At 40.1% G+C, this 27,901-nt stretch overlaps 1 pseudogene; it reads right to left on the minus strand.

The window, feature by feature from the left end:
- Positions 1-2,300: 2,300 nt before the first annotated feature.
- LOC109460212 (poly(rC)-binding protein 2) lies at positions 2,301-25,027 on the minus strand (annotated as a pseudogene).
- Between the last annotated feature and the right edge of the window lie 2,874 nt (positions 25,028-27,901).

A 27,901-nucleotide genomic window follows, 5' to 3' on the forward strand; every position in this document is an offset into this window, starting at 1 on the left:
AAAAGGCATGTGTGTGTGTGTGTGGGGGGGGGCATGTGTGTCCATATATGTGGGGGGGCCAAGAAAAGAGTGACTACTTTAATAACTAGTTAGCCTACTTTTCTTTTATTCCTTGGTGTAAAACTACTTTTACAAGAGCAAATGAAGTAAATTGCAGCACCTTTGTACAAGGCAGGGCACTCACTGGTTGTACATCATTAAACAAGGGATTGAGCCAGAAACTGAAAATTATTTCAATTTTGTAGTGTTTTTCTTTTGAATGTTTGCTCTTTCTGAACCTATCCAGCATCACAGCCCTCTATACTCAGTGCAAGTTAACTTCAGTTGTGCTTTCTTAAATAGTCAACTCCTCTCCCCTTCCCCATTTATTACATTTTCTTCTATTTTAAAGCTGTTGAAAGTCCTAGTCCCTCAAAGGGATTAAGTGGGTCAATTAGCATTTAAAAGCCCCTTTATTTAGTCGGTATTTAAAATCTCTAAATACCACCTCCACTATCCACTCCTCCCCCCATTTTGTGAATGGAAAAGTGAGATGAAAAACTCCAGCTATAAGAGAATGTCTGAGACTGAACCCAGCCCAGCTCATTCCTCAATCAGATTTGGAAATCTTGTCTTTAGCATCAGGTTGCATGTGAAATCTTTGTCGAATCTTTTTTTGTACACGTTCATAAATAATACTTCCCAGAGTATCACTAATAGTCACAAGACACAGTGGGTGAATTTCAATGACTGAACTGCCATGGAGAAAATGAATGGATTGTTAATAGGATTGCTCTCGAATAATAGCTAAATTATGAAACTGTAGTGTGGTCGGTGTCACTTCCTTACTGTGGCAAATTACATTTGAAGGTGTCAGTGTTAACATCTCAGGAATATTACATTGCACAGTCCTTTGGAGAGATTTTAAACTCGTCTATAGTGTTCTCTCCTTTACCAGAGCTCATGTTTATTTCTATTTTTCATTGGCTTCTGTTAGTAGATGGTGTAGCAGACTATTGGTTCTCTGCCACATCCCCTTGGTATCAACCACTATGCCAAAGGCTCTTTTCTGCAAACACCTGCACTGCCTTTTCTAGCCCTAGGAGCATCTGGGCCCACCTTCAGGGCAAGCCCAAAGTGCTGGGAACTAATCTCACCAAGGCTGCCCTCATCTAATGATGACTATGAGAAATACCCAGTTGGAGCAATGACGAGGTGATTTAATTCTGGGGTATGGGGCAACAATGGCCTCTGGGAGTTTCCCAGCAGGACTGAGCTCCAGTAACCCCCAGTGTTTGATAATGTTCCCTTTATTGGCTGCCTTTCATTCTAGTCTCACTTCCCCTACTGGTGTTTCCTGGAATCGCAACCCAACTCCTCTTGGGTTCTGCTTCTAGGGTAACCCACACTAAGAAAGAAAGCGAATATGAAGATTTAGTATCATGCAACAAAGACAACACTTTATAATTCACTGTCACAGAACAACTTTGCCAAGTTCCCTGCTCTTACCAGATGGCAGCATGTTGCGTGGGAAAGCCATGAACTTTGGGGTTAGATTCAATCTTGAGTTCAAATCTTGCCTTTGCCATTCACTGGCTCTTTGACTTGTGTGACCTTGCTCAACTTATTTTGCCTCAGTAAACCTCAGTTTCTGTGCTTATAAAAGAGGGATAATAATACCTCCCTCCAGAATTGTTAAGAGAACTAACTACATAATGTATGTCAACAGCTCAGTACCGAGCTTGACATATAGTAGCAAACCAATAAATGTCAGTTCTTTGATCTCCCATAGGTTGTTCCACAATCATTACCAATAGAATGTAATGTTCTCCTTGTAGCTTTTGTCATGGGAAAATGAAGCAAATAGATACCCAGAGCAAGAATGTATCAAGATTCCAATCTTCATGTGGTTGCAAAACAGTAGAAAAAAACTGTGTGGAAAACCTTATCTGGCTAAAAATTTTTTCCAGTCCATCTTTTGATTATTTTTTGAAAAATTGCTGACATTCTAGAACTAAACTGAATTGTATTAATATTCCACTCTTATGGTTCTATGACAAACAAAAAAAATATGAGCAAAAAACCCCAAAATAAAACAAAATAGGGAGAGGCTTATAAAATTAAATATGGAATTCAGCTCTAACAGCTAAATGGAGAAAGGAATTAAAATAATTTAAAAATCATGAGTGGATGATAAAGTGTAAAGAAACCGAAACTTTACAGACTATTTAAAACCTGGAATTGCTGACTATTCGGAAACTACACACATGGATCAAGGGTGGTGAATAGCCAAAAAGGATTATGGATGAATCTTCATTGTTTTAGCTGCTCTCCATGCCACCCGTCTCTGAGGAAAGCCTACTAGTCAAATATTGAACCAGGCTAATGCTGGCAGCAGATCCAATAATATTAACCCGCTTATCACGAGATCCTTCTACTGGGTTTGCAATTTTGATCTGTGTCCCAGACATCTGGTAGATCTTATTGATTTTGGCACCCTAATGCCCAATTGTGCTGCCAATTAAAATGCTTGGAATGGTGAGTTCATGAATAGTTTTAGTGGATGCATCCAAACCTGCCCAATAGCCTTTCACCTCATTGAATTTCAATGTCATTGAATCCAGGGTTGCCATGCATCATAGAAAAACAAGACTTTTGCATTGCCCACAGGGGCAGCTTGGTCAAATATGGCTATGGAATGACATGCTGTCATTGAATGGTATAGGTCTCCAGAGGGAGTCCCTTCAGGTCGGTGCTGAGGTACATGTATGAGGTGGTATGGGAAAAACTCACACATTGCTGCCTGTTCTGTACCTGTACTGACCACCTCCAAAGATGACCAGAGAGCTGGATAGCCTTCAGGGTCAAGGTGACTCCAACATGACCAGACAGGTCTGTTTGACACACTCAGTGATGGATTTCTCATGACAGCAGTTGTAATGGCCTGCTTGGTTGAACTTGGAAGCATATTCCCTGCCACCTGGACCTGAGCCTCTGTATTCTCATCATATATCCGTGATCTTGAAACCACTTTTCCCAATGAAAGAGCTACACTAATAGCAGGGACCACCAGTCTCAGGGTGACCCAGGTCAACTGGTAGCTGTGTTATAGCTGTACTATTATGCTGATGTCCTTTTCTAGTCCAGCCGAAGTGGTAATTCTCTTAGCACAACTCCCTTCTGAGATGTTGATAATGTGCCCCTCTTTCCCCACACATCATCTTAACCGATCCTCCTTTCTTTCTGATGATACTGCAACTTCCTTTCCATGCATGAGGAGCTGGATGGTGAAGACATTTACTCCACCTTCAATCATACCCTCCATCTTCCTGCAGGGCCCTTGTCACCTCCCTGCCAATTCCTGTTGTTCTTCCTTTTGTTCAGCCATTCCCCTTCCCATATACTCCTCTTTTCTTCTTGATCTGCAGTTTTGGATTTTCACCACTACCAGTGGCCAAAGACTTGACCATTCAAAATCCAGCACCCTAGACATGGAGACAGATGTGATTAGAAGAGACACACAAAACACTAAGCATGGGAAAACAATTGATACATTTGATTACATTTAAATGAATAATTTTGTTCAACAAAAGGCCCCATTAAGAAAGAGAAAAAAGCAAGCTGTAGAGGGAAAGAAGACATTTGTAACTCCTATACACAACAAAGGACTTTTATCTAGAATAAAGAACTCCTATAATTAAGAACGAAATAGAAATGGAATAGAGAAATCAGCAAAAAGCTTGAACATAAGCTGTACAGAAGAGGATATCCAAGTGACCAATAAACAATAAAATGTGCTCAACCTCATTCCTAATCAGAGACATGCAAATTAAAATCTCCACTATCTGACATTGCCAAGTATAACCTAGGACGTGGAGCAACTAGAACTCTCATACACTATTGGTAATAGTGTCAATTGGTACCCTCATTTTGGGAAAGAGATTGACATTACCTGTTGAAGTCGAACATATTTATACCCAATGCCTCTCCAATACATACTGTATAATTCCATTTATATAGCTTTCAAAAACAGACAAAACATGTCTATAGTTTAGGTATACATGTTTCGGTGGCAAACATTAAAACACTGGAAGGCAGTTACTCCCATAAAGTCAGGGACGTGGTTACCTTAGGGAGGAGGGAGGTATTTGTAATAGCCAGGAGTCCACAAGGGGCTAGTGGAGGGGTTGGCAGAGTTCTATTTCTTGATCAGGAGGATAGTTACAAGAGTGTTTGGTCTGCAATAGTTCATTATGCTACATGTTTGTGCTTCATATACTTTTCCACATGTGTGCTATATTTCATTGTAAGAAAGTTAAAAAAAAGCTTTCTCAAAGAGTTCTCTAAGAAACATTGGTCAGTGAGATTTAAATATACATTACTCACAAAAAGGGTTCTATGGTCAAATACATTTCAGCACTGGAATAAATGAAGATGAACAGGTCTTTAATATGTCAAGGTACATTGTGAAATTCCAAGAGGGGTCAAGAGTACGCAAGGATTTTTTTGACCACGGAATGCTTTTCCTAAGGGATGTCTTACAGAGCATATACTTAGGAAAAATATATGGGGGAAAAACACATCCTAAAGCAAATCCCAGTTTCACAAGCCAGTTGATCTGGTCCAATGAAGCACTTCGGGAGCTTTATGCAAAGCATACAATGCAAACTAGCAAACAAATGAAGTTTTAGGTGGTGCTGAACTAGAGGCCCTCACTATTCTTAAAATCCTCATAATTTTAAGTGTCTACTCAATTGATCCCAAACACTGAATAGTGAGGGGTCAGCCCATAGCCATACCCATACTCTCTGGCTACACTTCTTCCAGGTTTCATAGTCACCATGTTGATGACTGTGTCTGTGAACGGATGGAGCACCCCCAATTTGCTCACTTCTTGTTGTTTTATGTGAATGTCAATCACAACTGTTTATAAGCAAAATCATTCTGAGGGGATCCAACATCTGCCCTAATGCTCATGCTATACTCTGCTCTCACTGAGACACCTTGTCAGTTAACTTTCACTGGATAACATACTGTCCCAAAACCTAGTGGCTTAAAACAACAACCATAATTCTGTGCGCTGGAAATTGGAACTGGGCTCAGATGGATGAGCCTTCTACTGGTCTCAACTGGGTGTCACTTATGTATCTGTGGGCAGCTGCTAGGTCAGCTAGGATATTGGCTGGCTGTTCGCTAAGGCAGCCATATGTGTTCCAGTCGTGGATTGCTCTCATCATCCATCAGGCAGCCCTGTATGGGCTTGTTCACGTGACAGCTATAACAAGAGTCCTAAGAAGAGCAAGAGCTGAATGGCCCTAATGTGCAAGTGCTTTTCAAATCTTTGCTTGTATCACATTTGTATAATCCTATTGGTCAACAAATCACATGGCCAAGTCTAGAGTCAGTGTAGAAGGAGACTATTCAAGAGTATGGTTATAGGGAGACTTGAACAAATTAGGAACCATTACTACATCAATCTGCCAAAGGTACTTATGGCATTGTAGCCATTCATTATCGAAACTATCTCTAAAACCACAGTGACTTATGGCACCTCTGATACCAGTCAAATTCATTGAGGACTTGATTTTTCAAAACAAACCTGTTATCAGTCTTTTAAAGGAATGACCCAAATAGAAAAGATTGATTAAAATAGAGATATATCACATTTCAAAGATATGAAATGGAAACAGTTTTCCCTAAGGAAAGTGTGCTAGATGATTATTCAAGGAAAATTTAATTATAACCTTAAAAAGCAGAGGGATTCTAACAGATAGGGATTATCATTAGATTGCATTTTTACAGAAATACAAAAAATATGACCTTTCCTTCAGTTTCATGTTTTTTTTTCTGTTAAATTTTTGTTGGGGAATATTGGGGAGCAGTGTGTTTCTCCAGGGCCCATCAGCTCCAAGTCGTTGTCCTTCAATCTAGTTGCGGAGGGCGCAGCTCAGCTCCAAGTCCAGTCACTGGTTTCAACCTAGTTGCAGGGGGTGCAGCCCACCATCCCATGTGGGAATTGAACCGGCAACCTTGTTGTTGAGAGCTCATGCTCTCACCAACTGAGCCATCTGGCTGCCCTAGTTTCACTTTTTTTATTTAGCAAAATCTGTTTCTTTAATTTTTTTCAAAATGACTGTCTTGTTTACAGTTTAACTGTTGTCGACTTCAAATTATTATCTAAGACTGGACATATTAACCCTGTCTTTTGGAAGACAAGAAGCCTGTCATATTGGGTAATTATGGCTGTGGGAGACAATAATGAAAAGGCAGAACAGGCACAGGCCTGCTTTCTGTTGTCTTCAGCCATTAATAGTCTATGAATGTGGCCATGCTGAGTTGGAAAGGGACTCACGTCTCCAAGTCACAACAATACTTGGAGGTAATTTCTCTTGGGAAATGGCAAGCCACAGATCATCAGGTGACTACAGATGGGATTAGCGATTTTGATTTCATTTGACCATCTTGGGCCACCATCTTGTGCCGATTTTACACTATTAAGACCACAAGAATGGATGGTCACCACGAATTTTAGCCTCTTGGTTCTGTCATCCATGGTAAAGATTTCCTATTTCTTTGCTTTGGATGACATTGAAGTCTATAGATAATTGAGAGTTTGATGAAGTTACAGTTTCTAAACTTTTTATTGATAAAGTTGAAATGATGATGATATGGTAATGATGATAGAGAGTAGCAGCTCTTGCCAAGTTCTTGACAAGAGTCATGTCATTTAATCTTCACAACACTCTCCTATTTCTACTTGCCACTGGAAAAATCAGAGGCACCAAGAGATTTCACTAACTTGCCCAATGATGCATGACTTGTAAATGGTGGCATCAGGATTTGAACCCAGATCAAATCTGACTCTAAAGTTCTGCTGTTAACTACTCTGTCACACAATCCCCTTTTGAGAATTTGCTGGGCATGTCTGAATATCATCATCACCATCATCATCATCATCTACATTTTTGTTGAGCAGTCACTGGTTGTAGTGTGTACTGAAACGTGCTAGAAGTGTGGTATAAAAAATATCTCTTGCACAATAGACCATGGGATAAACAACCTTATAAATAGCTCTCTCTCTTTGGCGGGCTTGGTGAAGAGGGAAAGCATAAATTATAAGAACCATGTCAATTGACAAACCTGCTTTTAGTTAGAGGGATAATAACCTTGCACAAGTTATTAAACCTTTATGGGTCTCAATTTCCTCAACTGGAAAAAGGATATGATAACAGTATTCTTTGTAATTGAATTATGGAGATTAAGATAATATATGTAAAATATATAATGACTGGCACATAGTAAGTGCTATTTAAATGTTAGCTATTAAATATTCTGTTAAACAGCTTAAATTAGGTAGAGGTTTTCATTTTTAATATAAAAAATTTAAATAGAAAAAACGTTTTTTCTAATTTTAAAAGTAATTCATATTCTTTGTAAAAGTTCAGAAAATTCAGAGTTATTAAAAAATAGCTTTTGAACTTTTAAGTATCCAAATTCTACTATCCTGAGATAATATATCAAACCATCTAGATAGAACTTAGTAGCTTGAAGCAATAATCAATTATAATTCCTAATTCTGTGGGTTGTCAGATCGGGTTCAGCATATCTCTGCAGTCTTCTGGAGTCTTGGCTGGGTTGGATGGTCAAGCATGGCCTCACTCACAGCTGGCAGTTGGTAGGCTATTGGCCAAGGCACTTCAGTTTTCCTCCATGTGGCCTCTCCAGCAGGCTATTCACCTGCTGGAGAATAGGCTAGTCACCTAGTCACATGGTGGTCTCAGGGTTCCAAGCACAACAAGATGAAGAGCACCAAAACCCAAGCATTTTTCAGGCCTCTGCTAGTATGACATCTGCTAATGTCCCATTGGCCAAGCAAGTTACATGGCTAAGAACAGATTCAAGGTGTCAAGAGAGAGATTTCACCCTTTGATCTGAGCAGAGCCAAAGTCACAAAGGTACAGGCATACAGAGGTAGGAATAATTTGTGGCTACTTTTTGCAACTCACCACAGATAAATACCGTTAAAAATTAAATATATATGTATGTATATATACACATATATATGAAATATGTATATGTGTGTATGTATGTGTGTATGTATGTATACATATATAAACATATATATTTTTTAGCCATACAAATCTATAAAAAATTACATACCCAAACAAAACAAAAGCAATCATATTAAACATGATGTTTTGTAACTTTTTTCCCATGAATTACATACTGGGGGCATTTTAATATACTCATTTTAAGATGTGCATAAGGTTACATTATATGGATTTACCATGACAATTTAACCAAAGTCTTTTGTAGGACTTTTTGGGTTGTTTCAAATTTTGCAACAACCTTCATAATATGTAGACTTTTATATATTTCTCTCATTAGTTCTTTGGTGTATATATTTCAACCTCTGAAATATTGCAAGAATATCATACAGAAAACTTGTATCCAGAGATTATCACTCAACAGCAGAAAGGATACTGACCTTAGTATGGAGCAGAGTCCTCAAGGTAACTGTTTAATTGCTGGATTGAGAGGTCCAGGTCCCAGGGGAGAGGGCCAAGCAGCTGGGGTAATGGTTGAACTCAGAGGAACTAGTGGTGGCAGAACTGTTATTCACATTTACAGCCATACTAAGTATCCGCCACAGAGAAGGGTATGGGAATATGTGCTTCCCATCACCCTCTCCAACTGTACATACTGTCTCTCTTTTTAATCTTTGCCGATCTGACCAACAATGTTGTTTCCATGATAATAATGAAAATAATACCCTCTTTTATTTTGTATTTTTCTTTTTCTTTTTTTCCCTTTTATTGGGGAACAGTGTGTTTTTCCAGGACCCATCGGCTCCAAGTCAAGTCATTGTTTTCATTCTAGTTGTGGAAGGCGCAGCTCGCGGGCCCATGTGGGGATCAAACCGGTGACCTTGGTGTTATGAGCACAGTGCTCCAAACACTGACCCGACTGGCCACCCCTATTTTGTATTTTGCTAATCACAAGTGAGGGCAATTTTTTATGTTTCATCACCATTTATATTGGGTTATTATTGTTGCTGTTAATGAATTGCCCATTTATGTCCTCTGCCCATTTTTCTTTATGATGTTACTCTTTTAATTAAAAAGCTAATATTTTTGATGCTTTACAATGTGCTATTATTCTAAGCCCTTAATATGCATTACCTATTTTAATATTCACCATGACCATATAAAACTATTCTCATTCCCATTTTAGAGGTGTGAAAATAGAGACGAAGATTCAGGAATGTGCACACCCGGGTCTTAACTCAGGTTCTTAATCATTCTGATCTATTTATTGCTTCTGCTGATTTACTTATAAGAGCTTTTTACATATGGATATTAATTTTAAAAGATATTTTACATTTTTCTTAGTTTGTCCTTCTGTTAGGTTGGTACAAAAGTAATTGCGATTTAACACATTAAAATTAATTGCAAAAACCCCAATGACTTTTTCACCAACCTAATACTTTTAACTTTCTTTCTGGTGTTGCTTGCTCTACAGGAGTTTAAAAATATTACAGATGCACTTTTCTATATGAATATATTTTTTTACCTTGATTGAGATTTAATTGACAAAATTGTCATATATTTAGAGTGTACAAAGTGATGATTTGATATTCATATACATTGTGAAAGGATTCCCACCACCAAGTTAATGATCATGTTCATCACCTCACATAGTTCTTCACTTTTTTGAGAACACTTAGGTTCTACTCTCAGCGATTTTCAATTACGTAATACAGTGTTATCACCTATAGTTACTGTGTTACACATTCGATCCGCGGACCTTGTTTGTCTTATAACTGATAGTTTTATGTAGTTTAAAATATTTGATATGGTTAAATATCTCAAGCTTTTTTCTTAATGGATTTTGTCACTAATATCATTCTCAGATGTTCCCTATTTAAAGGATATAAAAATATTCATCTATATTTTCTTCTATATAGAACTTCAGAATTGCCTGTATAAACAAATATACATGCGTAGGCCCCAACTCAGACCTACTGAATTAGAATTTCCACAATGAGAACTAGATGTTTATGCTTTTAAAAAGATACACAAATTTATAGTCCAAGAGGACTGCTAGCTCTTCTTACTTCCCAAAGCACATGAAAATCACTGAAGAAATATAAATTAAGAATATAGCTACAAAATCAATTTTAGATTGGTTAAAAACTTAGTTGTGAAATCTCAAACTTAACTTTTAGAAGAACACATAGGAGAATATCTGTATTAGAGTTCTCTATAGAAACAGAACCAATGGGATATATATATATATGTATATATATCCCATTGGTTCTGTTGGCCTTCAACTGATTGGATGAGGCCCACACACTATGGATGGTAATCTGCTTTATCAAAGTCTAATGATGTAAATGTTAATCACATCTATAAAATACCTTCACAGCAACATCTGGACTGGTGTTTGACCAAACAACGGAGCATCATAGCCTAGCCAAGTTGACACAGAAAATGAACCATCACAATAGCTTTATGACCCTGCAATAGGGAAAGATTTTTAAACAAGACATACACACACAGATACATAAACAAACACACACACGAGGACTTGATAAATGGTTTGAAAAGGGTGGGGGGAATGTTTTGTTTTCTTAGCCTGTGCAGTTCTTCCCCCTCATTTGAGATGCCCCCAAGTAGAACAGAATCCATATTAGATAATATGCTTCATGGGATCATCACAACTTACTTCCTTGCCAGAGAGGTATTTTCTTTCTTGTGTGATTCCTGATAAAAAACAAAAACAAAAATATGCAGTACAAGAACATAAAAGAGACAAGTGTGTTTTAATTTAGGCTCCACAAATCTAGATATTAGCTGTGGTACCATAATATCCCAAGCCAAAATACCAAACAATGATGGATTTATTGTTGCCCTAATTTAAAACAAGCCTGATTTATTTTTAAAAATGCAACCTCAAAACACAACTCACCAGACGTGATATGGAATGTATTATATGCCTAACCAAAAAACAAAATGCTACTCGGTACAGTGGACTTGAAAATTATCTTGCTATTAATAGATCTCGTGGATGGCTGTGATCTGTTGGATTTGATACATTAAGGTTTTGGCAGCTGCTGGGGACTGAAAACAAGACGTTCCATACGCTATTACTTAATAAAGAAGCTAGGTCATGAAATAGCCCTTTGGTGAAATTTTAAAAAAGATTTTGAAGAGCTCAATTCCATCTTTAATAAGTCCCTGTCGCCGAGTATGTTTGGCAAAGTCGCAATGTGATTAGCAGGGTCTTTTTTTGGAACTGTGTGAAATTGACAGCAACGTGGGGTACCCTGTTACTTTCAACTCTTCATCTGGCACAAATGCCTCAAATATTATACACTCGCAAGAAATATTTGCTGAATCTAAAAGCGTCCCTCTCTTTCCTTTTATATTTTGAGGGCCTGACACTGAACTACTGATTCAAATGTTTGAATTGAGGACCTTCACAAACATATCTGCTGGACAGATAACATTTTCCAGAGTTTAAGGTAAAACTGATCTGTTCAGCTAGGCTCTAAATATTTTTTAACTATTCAATTGGAAAATATTTCTACCTAACTTCCTCTTAAAAAAAAGAAGCTTTTCTTTTTAAAGAAATTACAAAAAGAAAACCTTTAGTGGATTTTAAAGATTGGTGTTTTTTTTAATTATTGAAAGAAATACTTATTTTAGATTGGATTCTCTGGTAGTAGACTCTGAGGTGAGGGTTGATAAAAACCAGTAAGAAAACAGAACCAGAAAGGGAAGAACTCCATGGAGGGGTGATGGAGCAAGCAGTCCCTAAGAAGGTAACTTGGCCTCAGGCCTGCTTGGGGATAGTGTAGGTCCTTATCAGGGGACATGGGAGCTGGAGGATTTATAGACCTCCCTCCCCATGTTAATCAATGGATCAGAATTCAATGCAGCACAGATTACCAAGCACTTCTTGATCTCCTTGCACGGACAATGTGGATTCTAGCAGCCTGAGGACTGTCCTCTAACAAAGACATGCAGGTGCCAGCTGGGCAGGGTGGGTGGGGGGAGTGACAGGTGTGCATGAAGATGGTGAAAGGCTCTATGGGGATATGTGTAGACATCTGACTGCATCTGACTTACTGTTCTAAAGGGATAATTTGTCAAGGTCTCTTCACAAATTCAGACTAAAGCTAGGTATGAAGGGAAGGAGGTACCAAGAGTATGTAGATAATGCAAGGTTTGAGACAGTCACCATATTTTCTTTGGTGTCTCCGTCCCCAGGTTGAGTCAATAGAAAAAAGGTTAAAGAGGACTTTGGCCTGGAGATAGACAATTGTGATACTCTTCTCATAAGGGCAACCCCACCAATAGATCCCAAAGTCTGGGAGGTGGGGGACAGTAAGCAGATCTGGAGAGTAAGAACAGAAAATCAATCCTGAAGGTGTTACTTGGGTCAAATACAGAAAAATGAGCTCAAGTCAGGGCTTCACTGGGGAGACTAAGGAGAAGGGGATGGGGGGACATAGCTGGAACTGGAATAACCATTATTATAATTATAACTCTTAAGCTATATTGTACAATATATATAATAATGCAATATATGAACTATTTAAATAACTGTGGTACATATTGAATGCACTACCCACATTTCAAGTACTCAATAGCCACATGTGGCTAGTGGCTACTGTATTGGACAGTGCAATTCTAGAACATTTGATCATCACAAAAAGTTTTGTTGGACAGCGCTAGCCTAGAGGTTACTGAATGGATCAAGGGTTGAGATGTAATGAGGCTCTCAAACTCTTGTTTTCTTCCTTCTGATATTCAGTTTACAACAATTCCAATTTTGCCACTGGGATTTCCCTGAAAATTTTAGGGTAGCTAGTTAAAGGGCAATAGTCTAGATACTTTTTAAACTTTCTGTCTTCATTACCTTTGTTAAATGACTTTTGACTCCTTGGGTCTAACCTGAATTCTTAGCAGTTAAATGTTAACTCAGATTTATTACACACTGAGCTTCTAATGAGCTGTTAAAACAACCAATCATGTTCACTTTCTTCTTTGAATGCTGTTTTCCTTTACTTTATTGTTTGTGTACATTTTAATCTTTACAAGGAAAAGGAGAAAAATATGATCTTAAGAAGAAGGAGGCAAGAGGCCACACAAGGAATAGAAAAAGTGGCAGAATCTAACTTTCTCACTCTTTTCTACACTCATTTCAACACGGCTAAGGCAGGAAAATTCTCCTTAGCTGCTCGGACAAATTCTTACCAGATCAAGTGACCAAGTAGAATTTGGGCACAGTATTTCCAAGGGGATCTGCTGCTGCTTTTGTTGACATCCAGGAGCATTTTTTACAGTGCAGATTGCCTTCTGGGCCACCAATCAAAAGTCCAAGGTAGAGGAGATCCCGTGTTATCATTGATTATCTTTTTGCCAAAGTTGAATTACAGATTGTCGTAATTTGGGTACTCTCAGAAGAAGACCCTGGCACAAGGATTCAAGTGCAAGCACTTTGTTTATGGGGTAATTCTAGGAAACACTGGTAGTGGTTGGTGGGGAAGAGAGATGAAAGGGAAGGAATCAAGTAGGATATACTATGAAGCAAGTTTCTCTGTGGGAACTCTGGGACCCACTGCCTCAGAATTACCCCACTGAAGGATGAGAGAGCCGAGCGTTTGTCCACCATTTCTTATCAGTCATTGGTTGAGGGACACTAGGGGAGAGAAGGGGTACCTTGGGCCTACTTTGCCTATGAGCAGAGAAAGCACTTGGGCAAAGAAATACAGATTCAGGCGTTCGGGCTGGCACGCAGGGAAACGGCGAGTGTTGAAGGACATGAGTGGGGCATTTACAGAGTCTGCTACACAGATTTATTTTTATTTTTAAGAAGACAAAATAGACCTAGGATTCTCAGAGTACAGCCCATCCATGTCCTGGTAGGGCTGATTACTGGTGCAGAGGAGGTAATGAATTCCTGCCAAAGGGAAAAACAAAAGAATCATTAATGAGTAACTTGACCTCTGGTCAGAGCATCCCAAATAGTTGAGAGTGTGGACAGAGCCTTTGGTATTAAATAAATGCGTCTGAATCGAAAGGGCAGGAAGACAGTGTTCTGGCTTTTGCACCGAAGAAGACATGGAACAACTTATTCTAACCACTCCTCAGAGGATATGGTCAACTAGTGCATTTTGGAATTTCTGAGAGAGACTTTACCAAATGCTTTTTGCTGAGACTGACGAAGTCAGGCTGAGGCATCTGCGTGCCAGGAATATATGGCTGCATATGTGCCACTGTTTATCTGTTTGCAAAATATTCCATATGTTGACAGCCTGACATATGTTGAGCTATAAGGAGGATCACTCACAGAGAAAGAAGAGCCACTTTATAAGAAAGAGAGGGAGAAGGAAAAATATAGAAGTGAAAATAAACCCTTGTGACTTTGGCTAGACGGTGAATGCTTAGAGCATAAAGGGTATATCTTGGTCATCGTTAATCCCTAGTGCCTACAGTTTTGCTGGGCACATAGTAGATGCTTAGTTAGTGCATTCTGAGGATGAAAAGAGTTAGCACATGCAAGGGGCTTTGAACCCTGTCTCCTACATAGATGATGCATGGTAAGTGTAGACTGAATGAACAATGAGAGGCTGTTTAGAGATAGACCCGTGGAGTTTCATTATATCACTCTTTTACACGTAAAACTAACTCTTAGAGGAACATAAAAATGATGGTAGCCATGGCAACCTCGGGGCCTGGGTGTTGGAGCTGGTGCTTGTGTCCCAAGGTGTCACCCACAACCTTCTTTACTACACTGCTCTCACTGCTGGTGTCTAGACCCCATCTGTTCCTGTTGGCAGCTGTCCCCCATGCCCTTGGTTCTTCTCACCACATTCTAAGGCCCTGTGCAACTGGCAAGTTTATGGGCTGGTGACATACAAAATGACAAATCTCATAGAAAACATAGAGGAAAAACTTCATGACAGATTTGGCAGTGATTTCTTGGATATCAAAACTCCGGCAACAAAAGCAAAACTAGATAAATTAGACTACATAAAACTTAAAAACTTTTGTTCATCAAAGTACACAATCAACAAAGTGAAAAGGTAACGTACAGAATGGGAGAAAATATTGCAAACTATTTAAGGAGTTAATATCCAGAATATATAAAGAACTCCTATAACTCAAAAACAAAAACAAAAAAAATCAAATATCCCAATTAAAAATGGGCAAAGCACTTGAATAGACATTTCTACAAAGATGGTGTACAAATGGTCGACAAGCATATGAAAAGATGTTCAACCTCACTAATCATCAGAAAAATGCAAATCTAAAGCACAGTGAGATATCACCTCACACCCATTTGAATAGCTACTACTCAAAAAACAGAAAATACTAGTGTTGGTGGAGATGTGGAGAAGTTGGAAACCTTGTGCACTCTTAATAGGACTGTAAAATGGTGCAACCTCTATGAAAACCAGTATGGTGATTCCTCAACAATTTTTTTAAAGATTAAAAATAGAACTACCATCTGATCCAGAAATTGCACTTCTGGATTTATCACCAAACGAATTGAAAGGAAGGTCTCAAAGAGATGTTTGCGTACCCATGTTCATAGAAGCACCATTCATAATAAACAAGAGGTAGAAGCAACTCAGATATCCAACAATGGATGAATGGATAAGCAAAATGTGGTATATTCATACAATGGAATAGTATGCGGCCATAAAAAGGAAGAAAATCCCGTCACATGCTACAATATGGGTGAACCTTGGGGACATTATGCTAAGTACAATAAACCAGTAACAAAAGGACAAATACTATATGATTCCACTTACATGAAGTATCTAAAGTAGTCAAATTCATAAATATAGAAAATAGAATGGTGGTTACTAGAGTCTTGGGGAAGTGAGGCAAAGAGAAATTGTTGTTTAATGGGTATAGAATTTTAGTTCTACAAGTGAAAAAGTTCTGGAGATCTGTTTTACAACAATGTAAATATACTTAACACTTCTGTGCAAACCCATTTCTGCTTTTCAAGCTGGCTACCTATTAGGCTTTGCCAACAGGGGTGCTAGAATAGACTAGAAGGCTATAGAAGGAAGGACATTCTCCTTTCTGTTTGCTTCCTATTCCAGAGAGGCTCACACCACAGGTGCAGTAGTAGTACCTTCCTATAGCAGTTAAATCCAGTTTGCAGCTTTCTAACATTCCAGATCAACTTCATTGCCATCCCTATTCCTGCTCCTTCCCCCACCCCTCACACAAGAAACAACAGCTCTCCTAGCTGATGCCACCTCCTCAGAGTTCTGGGTCCTTGCCCCACGGGACTGGGGACTGCTATGTTTTGATAATTCCAACCTCTTTACTTTGTTCCCCAGCCCCAGGAGTGGTAGGTAGCTTTCTCTAGCAGGTGCTACCTCTGTGATAACTTTAGTGTTCTCTTTGCTTTTTCAGTTACCTAATTAATACCTTAGTTAACAATTCTTTATATTAAATTCTCTGTTAAAATAATGCGTCATTTCTGTCTCCCAGCTAGACCTTGGTTAATACATATTTCATTCAGCTTTTTTATCTGTCTTCTGTGGGAATATTGGTTTAAATAACTATTTTCCCTTTACCAAAATTGGAAGGCCCTGAAATGCTATTATTATGTTACGTGAACAAGTCTCCAGGCAGTCTTTGCTTTTGCTCCAAGATAGAACTCCAGGCATTGTCCGCATGAGTATGGCCCTGCTGTTTCGTTACTGGATTTTTGACTCAGGCTGCAGATGGCCCACTAACCACCTTGGCTTCTTAGGCTCCCAGTTATGCAGATGGAAAGAGTATTGGCAATCATCTGGTCCAATGCCCCCCATTTCCAAATGAAGAAACCGAATCCAGAAGTCTTATGGCCCAATGAATAGAGCGTCAGGAGTAGGACAGCCAGAGTTCTGACTCCAGTCCAGTTCTCTTTTCATTCTTGGCTTCAGTTTCTTACATGCCCACATGGCCACCCACCTGCAGCCTATCTTCTGTCTTATCTCCTCCAGGCCGTCCTTCCAGTATCTGTCTACTCTTCAAGTCCCTCATCTTTAATGCATATTTTGCTCCAGCTAACCTCTTTCCTGTACATAACATTGATCTTTTCTCTGGACCTTTATCCCCATTGTTTCCTCTGCCTAGGATTCCCTGCCTTCCTGATCTAACTATCAAAGGCCCAGCCATCTTCAGGGTCACTCCAAATGGCACTCCATCATGCATCCTTCCCTAAAATATAAAGCTGGAAATAATTTTTCCATCCTCTGTATTGCTATGACCCTCTGTACTTCTATCAGACCATGCATTAGTTCTGCCTTGTAGTATAGTTGTTTATGCTCATTATTCTCTATAAAGTTATAATCCACTTGCATGTAGAGATTCTTTCATCTTTGACCCTCCACAGTGCCTATCATAGAAGCTTCAACATAGTAATAATAATAATTAGCAATTATTGAGTGTTTACTGTATGTTAAGCACCATGTTTAAAGGTTTACATGAATTGGCTCATTTACTTCTCCTACTAACCCTATGAAGTAAATACCATCATCAGTCTCATTTTACACGTAAGGAACCTGAAACACAGAGAAGTTAAGAAACTTATCAAAGACAACACAGCTGGGGAGTAAGTCTCAGGGCTGCTGATGTCTAAGTTCAAGCTCTTACCCACAATGCTACACTTCCCTCTCAGGATCATCTAAGGGTTTTAATTTATTTCACTGTTATTAAATACCAAAAAGATAAGTTTTATTTAAAAACAATTAAATAATAGGATCTATAAGAATAGTTGTCCTCCCAGAAAGAAAGCAAAAAGGAAACAGCAAATAAAAGGCTGAGATCACTCAAATTTTCCTCAGTAAAAAGTTAAATGAGCTTCATCAAATTATTTAAAATTTTAAATCTCCTCCCTCTATCTAAAGAATAAATTGTAATTCCTCACACCCCCCCGAAATGTTTATATAAAGTGTAGTATTATTTATAAAACCTTTCAAATCTATGGCAGGAGAGAGAACAACATGAGTCATTATTAGCTGACTTAAATTTTATGAGACCTCTTGTGGGTTCAGAAGGGCTGGAATCACTTCAGGAGTCTGCCTTTCTTGGGTGAGTGTGGACTTCTGTTGTATTTTTATCACCTCAAATGGGACATAGCCAACTACAGCACTGTTGATTCTGTGGGGGCCTACAGATTAGTATATAGCTCCTTTTCCACCCTGAACCCCCAGACCACTAGCTAGTTGAACAGGTTTTAAATGCAAGAATACGTAAGGAACCACTCCTCAGAACAGGGCCTTCTGAAGCATTTGGCCTGAAGAAAAGAAACCTGAGGAGTTAGATCACAGTTGGCCAGAGTTACTATTGTATTTTACTTGGAGAAACTACAAGGAGGTGATGGGTTAGCAGCGAAGTCGGACACAGCTTTGGGTTTACCTGAGAAGTAATGTAGTAAAGTGTTACAGCAGCAGACAGACCCCAGACTTGCCATCTGGTCCACCAGTACCATTTCGTAGTTGACATTCCCTAAGCTACCTAGGCTCTCTAAGCTGCACTTTCCTCCTGTGTCAAATGGAGATAATGATACTCATCTTAAAAGGCTGTTACGATTACTTCATAACAGTTCAGCTTCCCAAACTTGAGTCACTCACATATCACCAGATCAGACAGGGTAATTTTGAAGAAACTTTAGTAAAGGGATCTATTACAGAAGTGTGGGCAGGGTTCAACAAAACCAGCTAAAGGATAATGCAGGACCCAAGGCTAGCAATTGCAGGGAGCTGTTACCAAACCAGGTCTGAAGGGAGCAAAAGAAGAAAGCATGCACAGAACTGGGGAGCTGTTTAGAGAAGGCTGCAAGATCGTGACCCAGGTATCTTGCAGGGACTCTTGCTGTAGAGGAAGCTGGAGACTGAACAAGTGCCCCAGTCTCACTCTCCTCCCCCCATCTCCAGTGGAGGCTCCCTATTGGCTGCACCCAGCCAGAGGCAATGGAGCCCAGGATGTGAGCCATGAAGACCAGCCTGGGGGGGGGAGGGGAATAGGTGGGTGGGGAGCAGCAATTGGAACCAATTCAGTACACTGCCTCTGTTAGTGTTTGCCCATTTCCCCACTTAAAACAAATTCCACTTCTATTAACTAAAATACATTTAGTTTCAAAAGGAGACTTCTTAAGTCTCATCCTAAGCAGTGATATCCATGGATGTGTTAGCTTTTTCTCTATAATATACACTTTGGGAAGCTTGGCCTCAGTTTAGCAGTTGGAATAGCAACTACTCGAAAAGGTGATTATTTCTGTTGCTAGAAGTCACAGATGAACACCTTGTGCAAGTGAAACTAACTTTTAAAAACACATGTTACTATTAAAAATATGATCTTTTGCTGTGCAGAAGCTTTTAAGTTTCATATAGTCCCATTCGTTTATTTTAGCTTTTACTTCCATTGCCTTTGGAGTCAAATTCATAAAATGCTCTTTGAACCCAAGATCCATAAGTAATCATCAGAGAAATGCAAATCAAAACCACAATGAGATATCACCTCACCCCAGTCAGAATGGCCATCATCAACAAGACAAATAGTAACAAATGTTGGAGAGGCTGTGGAGAAAAAGGAACCCTCATACACTGTTGGTGGGAATGCAGACTGGTGCAGCCGTTATGGAAGGCGGTGTGGAGGTTCCTCAAAAAATTACGAATAGAATTGCCATATGACCCAGCAATCCCTTTCCTGGGTATCTACCCAAAAAATCTGAAAACATTTAGAGATAAAGACACGTGTGCTCCAATGTTCATTGCAGCTTTGTTTACAGTGGCCAAGACATGGAAACAACCAAAATGTCCTTCGATAGATGAATGGATGAAGAAGTTGTGGTATATATACACAATGGAATACTATTCATGAGTAAGAAAAGATGATATAGGAACATTTGTGACAACATGGATGGATCTTGAGAGTGTAATGCTGAGCGAAATAAGTCAGACAGAAAAAGCAGAGAACCATGTGATTTCACTGATATGTGGTATATAAACCAAAAGCAACAAAAGAACAAGACAAACAAATGAGAAACAGAAACTCATAGACACAGACAACAGTTTAGTGGTTACCAGAGGGTAAGGGGGGTGAGGGGGTGGGAGATGAGGGTAAGGGGGATCAAATATATGGTGATGGAAGGAGAACTGACTCTGGGTGGTGAACACACAATGGGATTTACAGATAATGTAACACAGAATTGTGCACCTGAAATCTATGTAATTTTACTAACAATTGTCACCTCAATAAATTTAATAAATAAAAAAATACGATCTTTTCTCAATATATTTTCTAACTGGAGATTGCTAATTTACAGAAAAGATGATATAAATGAATTTGTGTATTTGTCTTATAACTGGCCCATGTTAATGAATTTGATTGTTTGGCCCATTGATTTTTTTTTTTTAATTTTGGGGAAAGTTTTAAATCAAACTGACATAAAGACATGAAAAAATTCAAGGCGGAAATATGTACAAAATGTTTGGGGACAATAAATTCCTTCATTTTCTTTGATTTCAGTATCCATGGTGGAGAGTGTAGATGATAAAGTTGAGAAATATATCAGGGCCAAGGGTGAAAAGACTTGAATAGCAGTCTAAGAAGTTTGGATATGACCCTCCAAAAGCCTAGACTGGACTATGCCTTCTCTGTTTCAGATTTGAGATGATTGCCATGTTCTGGTGATTTCCTCATTGTCCTGTGAGCTGGAAAGGCTCTGAGGAGTAATGATCAGTAAGGTCAGAGTTCAGACTAATCCACACTGGTCTGTGTTCAAACTGGCCATAGGGAGAAGAGACACTTGCTGAGACAGGAAGATTGCCATTTCCATCCCTTGAAGATCATGAACTTCCTGGAGATTTACCTAAATGATGTCTGCTATTGTATGTTCATCCTGCCTCGTGCCACGTGACACAGAGACTGATTTGAAGGAGAAGCATTCCAAGAGAGAACTTAGCAGGAACTGTGGTATCTTTTCTAACATAGCCTCAAAGTCAATGGTGCCATCTTCCATTTATCAGAAGAAAGTCATTCAAGCCAGCCATTATTCCAAGGGAGAGGAAACAGTCCCCATTTTTTTTTCTGGGAGGAGGTGGAGATGTTTTTAAAGCCAACTTCTTCTGTGTGCCACAAGTTACTTACATTTCTTCAACATGAAAAATATCTCTTCTCTTCATAAGGCCTCCCAAAAGGAACTACAGCTATGAGGTCAAGCTTGAGTTCCAGAATTTCATCACCTATTTTAGGTCAAGGTGACATCAGGCTCCTGGCGTGCAGTCACTTGACTGTAGCTCCTCGAGTAGTTTCTCTTAATCTGAAGACATTGAACTAAATAAAAGTTATCTAATACCTCGTACATCCAACGTACGATGGTGGAAGAGGCACAGAATAACCACTATAGACACACCCATTAAAAAAAAAACCACAGGAAGTATATAGCAGTCACTGGCCCATAGCAATGTCGAATTCCAGCCAGGCACATGTTGCTAGTCCTAATTCCTGGAAATAGTTCTCAGAAGGTCTTAGTGCTGCCCTTTGGGCTTTTGGCTCCAGCCTTTGAGTCATCCTTCTTTTTACATGAAGCATGGCTGGTGGTTGTAGCTGATTCTTTTCTTTTATTTTAGTTATTTATTTCTTTTTTTCCACTGATAGTTGACATTCAGTATTACTGTATACTGGTTTCAGGTGTATAGCATAGTGGTTAGATATTTATATAATTTAAGCAGTGATCTCCCCATTAGCCTAGATCATCTGGGCCTTGTGACAAGTTTTTCCACTTTATGCTATTTAACATCTCATCATAGTGGCTAGAATCTACAGGGCGGTGTTGAACAGCAATGGAACAATGGTGACATCAAGAGTTCTTTCTTCCTTATTTTAATGGAAATGCTTCTAGCTCTTTTGTTGTTTGTTAGCTAACATTAAATGTGCTGTTGGCTGTTGGTTGATGACAAACATTCTTTATCTTATTAAGAAAGTGTCCTGGGGTGGCTGGATGGCTCAGTAGGTTAGAGTGTGAGCTCTCAACAACAGGGTTGCTGGTTCAATTCCCACATGGGATGGTGGGCTGCGCCCCCTGCAACTAGGTTGAAAACAGTGACTGGACTTGGAGCTGAGCTGCGCCCTCCACAGCTAGATTGAAGGACAACGACGTGGAGCTGATGGGCCCTGAAAAAATACACTGTTCCCTGATATTCCCCAATAAATTTTTTTTTTTTTAAAAAAGAAAGTGTCCTTATATTCTTAGTTGACTAAGAATTATCAGGAATGGGCATTATGTCTTATGAAATGCCTTAGACATCTATTGAGACCTTACAATCCTGGAATATCCTGCTAGATTATGATGTATAATTCTTTTAGTATATTGCTTTACTATTTTTTTCCTAGAGAAGTTACATCTTGGTTGGACAACAGAAGTCATTTTTAGGATTTTCAAGGACTAAAAAGAGTGCGTAAAATTAAAATGCAAATTATTTATTCTGACAAAGAATAAATATGAAGAGTGAAATTGTATATTGTACATATAATAATGTTTAAAATAACATTGTATAAGAAGTAACTAGATGTAGGTCCTAACAAAATATTATTTATCTAAAAATTCACTGCTACATTCAGAAGAAACACCATTCCAACAACCCAAACTTATTGAAAAACTTTACATTTTTCCGGTAGTATCAACAAAATGTAAAGAAGCAAGCTTATTCAAAACACACAGCCAAGTTCCTCTTCGCTCATCTTTCTCCCCAAAGCCCATTTCATCACAACCCTAAAATTGCCACTACACCTCTCCCAAAAATGTCCTTAGGCTTTCTCTCCTTTTCTATCTCTCACCTTCTAGATCCATTCTTTTCTCTGCCCTTCTCATTGTAAATAATCAAGCCCTTTCCAGTTCACTGCCTCACCCATTGCCCAGATCTGTACGTTAAGTCCCAAGAACTATCAGGCAGAGGCAAACAAAACGAAACGAAATAAAACAAAACAAACAAAACCCTTGGCAGGCAGGATTTTTATTTTGTTTTGTTTTCTTGTAACACATGCAGAAACAAAATTCCCAAGCATCCTTAGCCTCTGCTTACCCAGGACTTTAATTTTCGTCCTGCAGCAAACATTTCACCATGTTCTAATTTGACAGGATTTGAACCCCCACCACCCCCACCAACTCAAGTATAGAACAACTAACGAGCCACCAAGAGGTCAAAAGCAGGGAGAGGAAGAGAGACCTGTGTAGTCCAGGACCTGGAAAAGGAACTCTGTGAGTAATGGAATGTTGGGTCTTTTGGCAAAATTATGGTCACAAAAAGTGCCGTTTCTTCTACTTGGCCTGGTGCCCTCGAAGCTGAAGTTTCCCAAAAAGTACTATTAAGGCCTCAAGAAAGAGGTACAGGAGGAACAAGGAGGCATTAAGCTGTCTTTCTGCTTCTTAAAGCTGAAGGGTTTTCAAGGGCTGAGATGCATCTAGATGGAGGATGAGGGCCCTGCCTGCCTTGGGCAGTTTCCATCCCAGCCCTTGCCCTCTGCCATTATCCTCTCAGTCTCTAAAGCCCAGACGCCCCCTCCAGCAGAGTGAGGAGCCTATTTTTAAAAGACCAGGCATACTCTGAATGAATAATGACTTCTCTTTTTCTCCACCCGGTGCCAATCAGTGACTCATCAACCATTTTCTAAATGACTATGTTTTCATTCCCCAGTTTCCTTCACACTGCGATATTAGAGAAGATTAAATGCAGCCCATAGCTGCTGCCTCCCTCTGCTTTTCTGCGTCTTGTTTTAGAGATGGTAATGCCCCAAAATAGAAGCGTTTCATTGAATGCTGATCGTTTAGTGACAAGTGAACACACACACACACACACACACACACACACACACGCTGTGGTGTTAGGGAAAGGTCTGTACAACTTCCAGGAGGACGTTGGATGAAAAGAGAAGGAAGTTGAATCTTAGACTATGAAAAATGTGATACATCAACTGGCCCCCTCGTCACCCCCAATTTCCAGGCTGATGTCCTTTATTAAGAATCCCCGACTACACTTTGCATAGTCACATTCTACTCTGCTATTCTCTGACTGCCAAAGGTTTGTTTTTCTTTATGAGCACTTCTGCTGTCTCCCACTCCCACCCCTGGCACCTTTTCCTACCCCCTCACCATATCTTTCTCTAGTTCCCTGTGGTCCTGTTAGCAGTCACAAGGGAAAACTCTATTTCTTTGCTAGTGTATTCTCTTCCTACTCCTATCCCTGGTATGACTGTTGCCAAAATGAAGCTGTCTTTCACCCAAAGAGCAAAGAGAGAGTTTGGATGGTGAACATACACCCATCAGCATTTCTGGGATAATTATACTCAGCCTGTCCTGCTGCTAAAGGGCCTGTGGTCTTACCTTCCTGATAAAATAAAACAAAACAAAATAAACAAAAAACAAAAACACAAAACCCCACGCCAATATCAATCCTTAGATGTCCCTCCTCTACTATGCTGGGTAGCTTCTATTTGCCCTTCTTCACCCTTCTCCAACCTGCTCTGTGGCTGGGGTGCTTGATCATGGAAATTATGTCAGTAGGGTTTTTTTGTTCACAGGTTTTCAGTTGGGTTCAAACTGAAAGTTCTGGAAGAGTTCTGGAAGTAAATTAGAGGGTATGAAGACAGTAAGGTCCACATATTCTGCTCAGTTCCCTCTTTGGGCTGACTCTGTCCCTTGACCTAAGGTCACTACTTCTTTCAAGGAAGCCTACATGCCTCTCTCCTTTTGGTAACTTCTCTCTCCCCTCATCCCTTTAGGCCTAAGGGTGGTAATAGCTCTGCTGCTTGCCCTGAATTACTGCATTTTCCCACGCACTGCCATTGTGTAAAAGAACCTTCTTCAAATCATCCTCATTTGAATGTACCATATGTTTCCTGTTGGGACCCTGTCTGGTCCTATTTTCCTCTCTTCTCCACTCCTACCCTCCCCCCTTGGCCCTACTTGGCTCTGATTTTTCTCGCACCTCCTGCAGCATCTTCTGGCCTCCTCGGGCCTCTAGCATGATGCGTGGTGGGCCTTTCAAAACACCTGCTGACTCTTTGGGAAACAGCATCAAAGAGGCTACAGTAACAGGAATGAGCTTTTCTGGAGCAAGAAGCACAGCCCCCAGATATCTTCAGATGCATGGTCTAAGTGTGACACTCATGAGCATCAGCTGGCCAACATATCCTTGCTGGGAAGAAAGGCTAAGGATAGATTTGGAGCTGGATTGATTATGCCCTCAAACTCGCCACATTACAGTCTACTTGCTCAGAGCCTGTGGGACTTCTTACTCTGTGGACCATGCTCAGGTCATCTAAGGCCACCAGATATCTATGGCAACTGAATCTCCACAATCGTAATCATCATAATGGCTGCCAATTACTGAGTGCCAATGCTGAACCAGGCCCTGGGCCTGGTGTTTTGCCTCTGTAAATCAAATGGAAATTTCCATCTCTTAAGGTTGCTTCCCCCATGCTATTTGGGAAAGTGACAGATTGAATTCCAGTCCATTCTGAAGTTGTCTACCTGCATTACTCGGCTTCTCTGAGTCATGTGTCACTCCTCACTCCACTAGGGGACGCTACACACTTCATGTGGGTGGAGGTCTGGAACTTGGGAGGACCTTAGCTCCATAGGTTGCTGTTCCTTTTCAAGGATCTCCAGGAGCTGTAGGGGTAATTGGGAGACTCAGCTCTCTCACTTTCCTCCCTAACACAGCCAGACAATTATGTGGGTCTGGCAGTCTGTGCTCAAGGTTTGAGGAGCATCAAAGAGGGGAAAACCACATGTGAAGGAAAGAATGTGGACCCTCGGGAAACCTCAAGGAGTTTAAGCTTTCACAGGGGCACTCCTAGAGGCACACTCCAGTTCCTGTCCTTGCTCTCCTGCCCTCCAGTCAACTCCTTTCTGTGGAATTCCCTCCTTCTTCCACCTCTGCCTTTTGCCTTTTGGAAATGTTCATGTGCTGGAGCTGTTCTCTCCCAGGATATATCCTTCCCCCCCCCCCCCCCCGGCAGGACCTTTCCTTCAGTCAGAGTTAGTCAACAAATACCTCTGCAGTCTCCCAGGGGTGGTATTCTGTCCACTGTCCCTCAAGATCTGCATGCCTGGGTGGTGGACGGATGGGTGTCTACTCTTCAGATTGTCCAACAATAGCTGTGGATCTGACTCTCTCTCTCTCTCTCTCTCTCTCTCTCTCTCTCTCTCACACACACACACACACACACACACACACACACACACACACACACACTTGCAGAGCTCTCCCAAGGACAAATATGAATTCTCAGAGACCACATAGTCTACACCCAGAAGGAGGAAGAGAGTTTTCTCTGAGTGCCTCCATGGTTTACAAGGCCTCTCTCCCGCAGAGGGTACCTTCCATCATGATACAATCACTTTCTGTTCTTCTGTTCATTTTCCCCTTTCAAGTTATTCAGCTTTGGGGCCTATGGGAACAGGCTCTTTAGTGGCCTTCCTTTTAACTACACAAAGATCCTGCCCAGGTGTTGAAATGACCACTTTGAGAGCCTTTGCATTTCTTAGCTAAGGTCCCTCCTCCACCCTGATCTCTGTCTGGGTTAGGGGTCGGTTTCATTTAGGGGTTGGTTTCATTCTCATAGTGTCATAGAAACTTAGCTCTAGATACTCACAGGCCTCTGGGTCTTTTCTCACATTCTTTGCCCCAGTGAATCACCCATCAATCTTGGGGCCTAGGAATTGGTGTTCTTTTGTTCTCTCTCATGCATGTGTCACATTCATGACCAAGTCCTAGCAATGTGGTCTCCCTGACCTTTTCCGGCACGTATCTACCAAAAGTACGTCTGACTGCATGTATAGTAGCTGACCCAAATAGGGGGTTATTCTTCTCACGATACAAGAAGTCTGGAAGAAGGAGGAATGCAGGTCTGGGGCAGTGTTCTGCCCTCTTATGTATATTCCAGGAGACTTATCTCTTTGCATGAGGCTTCCATCCTTATGTATGTTACAGGTATAGGACAGCCCTTCCATCTCAGGCTTGAGTCCATTCTCCCAGGCCAAAGAAGAAGGAAGAAGCAGGGAGGGAAGCACCTATATCAGGAAAGCAAAACATTCCTAGCAATCTCTAGCAGATGTCCATGTAGACGTCTTTATCCAGAAGTGCATCATCTGGCCAACCCTGAGTGCAAGGGAGTATAGAATGGTGAGCAGATTTGATGGCCCCATTGCTACCTGGAACAAAATCGAGATTCTGTTAGAAAAAAAGAAAGGGTAAGCAAATGACTGTGTCTGCCACTGCAGCAAACTACACAAAACCTATTGGTGGTTCAAAATGAATACCTTGTCTCCCAAGAGCAAATAAAGGCAAAATTAAAAGAAAATGGAAAATCATTTAAAAAACTTAAATCCATTTTTTGGTCTTTTTCACTTTCCCCATCCTTTTATTATGACTTTTCTAGCAACCAGGGGTGAAGTTCTGCCCCAAATCAGTAGGAATTACTTTAAACATGTCTCAAAACAGATCAAAATGAGCCTGTAATCCAGGCACTTGCTTACCACTTTTTTCAGCAGAATTTTTAGACAACTGTTTATTTTCATCTTAGTGTCCTGATATTCCAACTGTACATCAGTGAGTGTGTAGGACGGTCACCTTTTAAATTCTTTTTCTCTTAAGTAGGAAATTTGAACTCCCGCAATGTTTCTGCTGGTGTTGCCGTTACTATAGGAGACACCTAGGTGCTGTTGTTCCTCATGGTGAGTCTTGTGTTTCTCCATGGAGAAGCTTTCATTATTTCCAAACTCGTATTGAACCCATTATGAGACCATTGAGACAGGATGAGAAATAAAAATGTCTACTTTGTGCCCTGGGATGTTATTCCTGGATCTTTGCAATTGAGGTGGAGAAAGAAAACAC

Source organism: Rhinolophus sinicus, chromosome X, assembly GCF_036562045.2.
Source record: "Rhinolophus sinicus isolate RSC01 chromosome X, ASM3656204v1, whole genome shotgun sequence".
Classification (NCBI taxonomy): domain Eukaryota; kingdom Metazoa; phylum Chordata; class Mammalia; order Chiroptera; family Rhinolophidae; genus Rhinolophus; species Rhinolophus sinicus.